The following is a 7474-nucleotide window of genomic DNA, read 5'->3' as shown; positions in this document are numbered from 1 at the left end:
ATTTAATTACTTAGAGCCTGTTTGGATGGGCTTAAAAAAGCAGCTTATAAGCTGTTTTTTTTAAGCCAAGCCAAACGGGCTAACTTTTTTTTTGGGGGGCTTATTTTAAGCATAAAATGGCTCATAAGTTGACCATCCAAACACTCAAAAAAGATAAGTCAAACGGGCTCTTACTAAGATTATTGGGAAACGTAATGATCGACGATATTCTCTTATACAATTTTTCATTTGGCATTAAAAAAAATGCAATATCTGAGTGGAAATAAATTGTAACTGAGGGTAAGTCTGTGGGGAGAGAAACATTAATTGAGGGCACACTTGTTAGTGTCATCTCCAATGGCAGTGATTCATCCAATAACAATTCTGATGAATTCACGTCGTCGACCAGCAAAGTAGTTGAATTTAACTCTGGTTCCCACAACTCTCTATATGAGTAGATTAACGCATTTACTGGTGCTGCAACGGGTAAACTTGAGTCTAGCTATGGCGTCGGCGAGTCTCAATATGAGCTTCCACAACTGGAAACTCAAGTTCAAACTACAATTGTATCTAGCAACGTATTTTCCGATGATAATCCAGTTGAAATAATGTGGGACGATGACGGAGAAGAACCTTCGTCATCGCTTATCAACTTCGACTATATTGCATATGAGGAAACGGTAATCGATGACGTTGATCGGGAAGCGATAATCAATAATGAGGACAATATAACTGTTAGGATATCGGTAATCTACATGTGTAATGGGAATTTTTTTTATTTTGGTGTCATATAGGAGATCAAAATCTTTAGATTTCAATTAAAACCTTGTTGTAGCTACCCATTTAACTTCTTCAATACTACTAAACTGTTTTCCAGAAAGACAAAGTAACATTTGACATTACAGAAATTACGAAAAAAAGACGATGAACATATGCGAGGGTTTGAGACGATTTTAAGAGAGAAAATGATCAAAGTTTGGGTTTAGGGTTTAGGTTTCGTCCGCCTGCGGAAAGTGGACTTGGATCTAGGGGTGGTTACGAGGCAATTCAGTCGGAGATGTGCTTAATGATTCAGCTCATCAGTTACCGAATTTTAGATGTACTAAATTCTAAATGCCCTGGCAAAAAAAAATTGATTGTTCATCAGCTTAATGATTATCTGTTAAATGAACAAAGTATATAAATCTATATCTTACCCAATTAAAATAATCTTCAATTGTCGCGGCACCTTCTTAAATAGTAAACTACATTCAATTTTCAACATCCTTTTCTCCTTTGGTTGTTTATTTTGGACCGGATATTATTCCAAATCACATTTTGGGTTTAAATTAAATAGTGGTATATTCTAAATTTTTAATCCAAGATCGGAACCCATACCGAAGAAGAAACAGAAAAGGTCTATATGTGCCCGCATACTATGCGAAATTACACGGATTTGCCCGTCGTTTAAAGGTCAGTCCGCCCATGCCCCTAACGTTACAATATGGGCTATACATGCCCTTAACACTAACAGAACCCACTAAAAGTCGGATCCCTCTTTTTTTCCACCTAAACCCGTGACCCGCCCCAAAAAAACCCGACCCCCCCACCAAATATAACCCATCCTCCTCTTTCTTTTCCCCCTTATTTCCCTCTCTCTCTTCTTCACCTCTTACTAGGGTTTTGTCGCCGTTTCAGATTTTTCTAATTGAAGAACGGGTTTTGTTGTTCTTTCCGGTGGTATTAGTTAACGTATGAGTTTTTATATATCTATCTCTCTTTTGTATGCTAGTTAAGGTTTCTTTTTGAACTGTTTGTGTGTGGGTTAGGTTAGGGTTTATATTCTATGCTAGAATCAAGTAAAGGATTCTTCTTTATAGTTGTTTACGTACCTTTATATACTAAAGAACACATATTTGGTCAGTAAAGGTGAGTTTTTTTAGTTGTTGTGGTCCTTTAAAGTTGATGATGTATATTCTATGCTAGAATCATGTAAAGTATTCTTCTTTATAGTTGTTTATGTACCTTTATATACTAAAGAGCACATATTTGGTCAGTAAAGGTGAGTTTTTTTTGTTGTTGTGGTCCTTTAAAGTTGATGATGTTTCGGTAGTTGGGATAGATATTTGTTTACGACTGTATTTACTGATGTGGTCCCACATTTGTGTCTTTTTCTATTATTTTCATGTGTTGTCCGTGAATATTATTGAGAAAGTGGACTTGGTCTTCCACTATAGGGGTAATTGGGTTTGTTCACATTGCATAGTCTATAATAAAAAGTTGATTCACACTTTGTCTGGTTGTGAAGCTTGTATGATTACTTATAAATCTGTGTGTGAAGAATTTACAAAACATTGTGAGTTTAGTGTTGTAAAACAACTTCTAGTGACTGGCCCCTCGGGGAGATATTACTTGGTTGTTGATGATGATAGTATAAAGACTCTACAATGCTTATTCTCTAAAGAATTCAAGGCTATTAACTTTTTTGCTGTTGATGCATCTGAACTAAAGGGATGATGATGGTATAAGGACTCTACAATGTTTATTCTCTAAAGAATTCAAGGCTATTAACTTCTTTGCTGTTGATGCATCTGAACTAAAGGTCTTTGCCTAAAATATTACTCGTCACACAGAAACATTTTCCATAGACCTTGATGTAGCCTCTGGGTGTGAGCATAGTCTTGGGGGTAGTGATCAAGAAAAATCAGATGATTTTGAATCTGATTCTGCAGAACTTGAAGGGATTTGGAAAGAAAGAAAGAGGGTTGTAACTGATAAGTTGGAACAATTTAAGGAATTAAAGCTAGGTATGACTTTCAAGGATGTGGATGAAGCTAGAACTATAGTGAGCTTTTATGCAATGGTCAATAAGAGAGGGTTGAGATTAAAAAAAAACAAATAGAACTAGGGTTAGTTACCACTGTCAAGATGGTTGCCCCTTTAGATTGTATATCCCAACAGATAACAAACATAACAGCAGTTCCTTGAAAATCAAGACGTTTATTGATGAACACACATGTCAACCATCTTTCAAGAATCCTAGGGTTGATCAGAATTTTTTGGCTCAATTGCTTAAAAAAAAGGTTCAATACAATCCTAAGTTCAAGGTGAAAGACATGAAAGGGGAGTTGGAGAATCTTTTTGAATTAAATGTGTCACACACAGGCTAAGCTCAAAAAGGCCAAGGGGTTGGTCCATTGAAGTTAGAGGGCAGTTTTTTTCTATGATTAAATAAACTTGGCTTATGGGCAAGAACTTAGACACTCTAACCCTGGCGCTGATATTGTGATTAATATATCAAGAGGTGCTCTTGAAAAAGGTAAAAGAAAATTTCTAAGGATGTACATATGCTTCAATGCATTAAAGTTGGGTTGGAAAAGTGGGCTGAGACCATTGATTGGTGTTGATGATACATTTCTAAAGGGTAGATATAAGGGTCAGATGTTAGTGGCCCTTGCTTAAGACTCCATGAACCAATTTTATCCACTTGCTTAGGCCGTGGTAGACAAAGAAACTTGCATGACTTGAAATTAGTTTTTTTCAGTGTTTGAAGCTTTCTTTGGAACTAAAATATGGACTAGGGGTGACTTTCATCTCATATATGCAAAAGGTAATAGTTTCAATATTTTCTTTACTGTGCAGTTTTTAATTTTTTGATTGGTATTAACGTATTTATGTTGTGATAGGGATTGATTGATGCTGTGAAGAATACATTTCCTGAAACTAACCATAGGTTTTGTGTGAGACACATAGAGGCCAATTGGCAGAAAAAGTGAAGAAGTGGACAAATGAAGAAGTTGATGTGGTGGTGTACTTGGAGGCACTTATGAAGAAGAGTTCAAAGACCAACTAAGAAAGTTGGGTGAATTATCTAAAGAGGATAATCATTTTGCTGCCAAGGATCTCTTACACTTTCCTCCTCAAGCTTGGTGTAGAGCATATTTAGACACTCGGTGTAAAAATATGATGGTTGACAATAATTTCACTGATTCGTTTAATTCATAGATTCTTCAAGTTAGAATCATGCCAATCATCAAGATGCTGGAGGAAATTAGGATAAAGGTTATGAATTTGTTAGTTAAAAATGAAGATGAATTCAGGTGAATTCTTCACTGTTCAGTTAAAACTTCATTTCTGTTTGATTTTCTGTTTACCTTAATCTATTATTTGACTGTTTTTAACAGGAAATGGAGGGATGACTTTAGTCCACAAGCTGTAAAGTTGTATAATGACTATAGGGCAATTGCTCATTATTGCAAGGTTGAGTTTAGTGGTGACTTTGGCTATGAAATATATGAACGTGATGATAGGCATATTGTTGATCTTTCTCAGAAAAGATGCACATGTAGAGTTTGGCAACTATCAAGAATCCCTTGCCCCTATGCTATCAAATCTATATTGTATGACAAGGTATCAAATTAGTCTATTTCAAGGTGTATAGTTTTTTGGTTTTGAAGTTGTATTAAGTTAACTAATTAGTGGTATTTATTGGTTTTGAAGGGTGAAGCTGATGATGATATACATTGGTTCTATAGCAAGGAGGCATATTCCTTGACTTACAAGAACAAGTTGCAACATGTTAGAGGACAACAATTCTGGAAAATTACTGAAGCTCAAACCATCGATCCACCTGACATTGCCAAGAATGTGGGCAGGCTTAAAGTCAAAAGAGATAGAGTAGATGATGAAGCAAGGAAAAGGAAGGGGGAGTGGAGTCTATCAAGGAGAGGTATTGTTATGACATGCAACAACTGTGGTGATGTGAACCACAATGCTAGAGGTTGTTTCAAGGTAAAACAGTCTTTTAATTTCTCTATTCAGAATTTATTCTTGACAAATTCTTACCTATTTATCCTTTGATAATAACAGAAAGTTGGTGAAGAGGGTTCAAGTAAAGGAAAGCAAAAGGGTGCCTCAAACATTGCATCATCCTTCACATAACCACCACAAGACTTTGATGCCTGGTTGGAAGAATTCTTTAACCATGATGCTGCAACTGAACCAATGACACAAGCCTCCTCTCAAGCCTCCACACAAAAATCACAAGCCTATGGTCCACATATTGGTCATGAGGAACATCCAGTGCTCGGACCCTCAATTGTCTCTGAGTCACAGACAAGATTGAAGGCAAGAAAGCTACAAGTGAGGCCACCAACTGGTACAAGAAGAATTCAATTTACTGAAGGTGCAGATGGAGTGTCAATGCCTAGAGACTTGCCTTATTCACCAACTTAAACAACTTGGGGAGGCAATGCAGCACTTACACCCAAGCAGCTTGAAGCTCAAGCAAGAAGAAAGAGGAAGAAGATTGGATCAAAAGGGAAAGAAGCCGCTATACCAGAATCTGATGTCTAACAAGATGTGTTGCTACTTTTTGTGATGGATGTTGTGTACCAAACTATAAGAATTAGGTAGATTTTTGGACAAATGTGTAATGATGGTTGATGGACAACTTAGTTTATCTTAGTTTAACTTAGTTTAACTTAGTATTTGTGGATGATGGATATGGAAAACAATTGCTTTTTTGTGAATTCACTGTCACATTTGACATGTCGACTGTTGACATGTGAATGTGAATATGAATTTTAGGTGGAAGTGTTGCATTGTTAAGCATCACCTTTTGTACAAAACTATTGGTATCATCCTTTGAATGCAATGGTTTATTCTTCAGAGTTTCTTGGTAGTTGATGTTTCTGTCCAGTTTTGGCAGTTAACTAATGTTTGTTGAATGACAGTTTCTATAAGTGTGAATATGTTGAATTGTATTGAATTGTGGTCAAGCATTTGACCGGATAGTTTAGAAAATTTATGTGGTCAAATATTTATGAGGTAGTTGGGGGTATTAGCTACTTATTTATGGTGGTCACTAAATGACTTTGACTCACAAGTCATTATAAATAGGGATGGGCAGTTCACTAACACACAACACTCAGAATCTACTACTTTCCATTTCTAGGCAGCCACTCAAACAAGCATGGGCAGCCTTCTAGTGAGTTTTGAGAAGAAATTGACAAAATCATATGTCGACAAAGATGATTTCATATTTCCTAGTAATATTTCCGAATTCATTCCAAATGATGACCGTGGAGTAGTTGTTCTTTATGAAGGGCTTGCATACCATATGACATATAAAGTTGGTGCGTATAAGAGACTCTGTCAAGGTTGGAGGAATTTATCGATGCTAATGGACTTAGAAAAGGAACTGTATTGTGTTTTCACGCTTATGACGCTGACAAGTACATAGCCTTCTTTGGAGGAGATCATAGTGATAGACTAGATCTCCTTTATCACTATGATCTCCTTGGTTTAGTATGTGTATAAAAATCAGTCTTTGCAAGTTTTTGTGTGAATATTTTGATTATGAAATCTGATGTGAATTTGTATAAACTCTAGTGCTCTGTTTTAGTAGATGTGTGGATTTTTATGTTTGGGCTGCTGCTGTTGTGAAGTTTCACATAGTTAAGGGCAGATTTGTTCAGACACGCATAGTGTAAGGGCATAGCTGATTCCGTAAAAACAAAATCGACTGCAAATTTTTTGGGCTGCAGATCATGTTTCTCTGTTTTTTGGGCATTGGTCTTGAAGGCATTGTTTCAGAAGTTAAGTAACAATACGACACCAAAAAACAAAACTACAAAAGGATCAAACTTAAGACACAAAAACAAGAACATCAAAACATTTGCAACTAAACCATTACATTACAATATGGCATAATGGAACAAGAATATGAAGGCTCAAAAACATTAAGGATCAAACTTTCATTCCATTCCAAACATCAAAACATTTGCAACTAAACCATTACATTACATTGCATCTAAATAACATAACTACAAAAGCCACAAACCAAATGTTCCAACCATTACATTACCTTACCTTACCTTACATTACATCAATTTTTCAAATCTTCCCTCACAACACGTAACAAAACACAAACCAAACAAAGCAACCCAATAATACAAGATAATTTTTTCCCACAAATTCCAAACACTTCCATCACTAGAAGAAGCATCAACCACATCCACCACTTCTTTAAAATCTTCATTAGGAATAGTAGAGGAAGCCTCAAGCTCATCCATTACGTCCTTAAAAGTCTCATTATCGATAGTTGAAGAGTTAGCCTTAAGTTCATCTACAATTTCCTTAAAATACTCATTATGAATTGTTGAAGAGTTGGCCTCAAGTTCATCAACAATTTCCTTCAAAACTTCAAGTTGAAGAGAGTCAACTTTATCTTTCAAAAGCTTGTTTTCATTAATAAGAGCATCATTTTGCCTCCCCAAAATATTGTTTTCACTAATGAGAGCATCCTTTTTAGATTTTAATTTGTTGATCACTTGGATAGCTCTTGCTGAAATTTTTTGATCTTCCCAGAACCAATACCCAAAAGATAATGGATGCAACCAAACATAAAAATAAAGACAAAAAGAAATCTATCACAAAAAAAATTACATGATGAAAAAGAGAAGAAATAACTTACATCGGGCTTATTACACCTGAAAAAACGTCTACCGGGATT

Source organism: Lycium barbarum, chromosome 3, assembly GCF_019175385.1.
Source record: "Lycium barbarum isolate Lr01 chromosome 3, ASM1917538v2, whole genome shotgun sequence".
In the NCBI taxonomy this organism is placed as follows: domain Eukaryota; kingdom Viridiplantae; phylum Streptophyta; class Magnoliopsida; order Solanales; family Solanaceae; genus Lycium; species Lycium barbarum.
Note: the sequence above shows the minus strand (reverse complement) of the source record.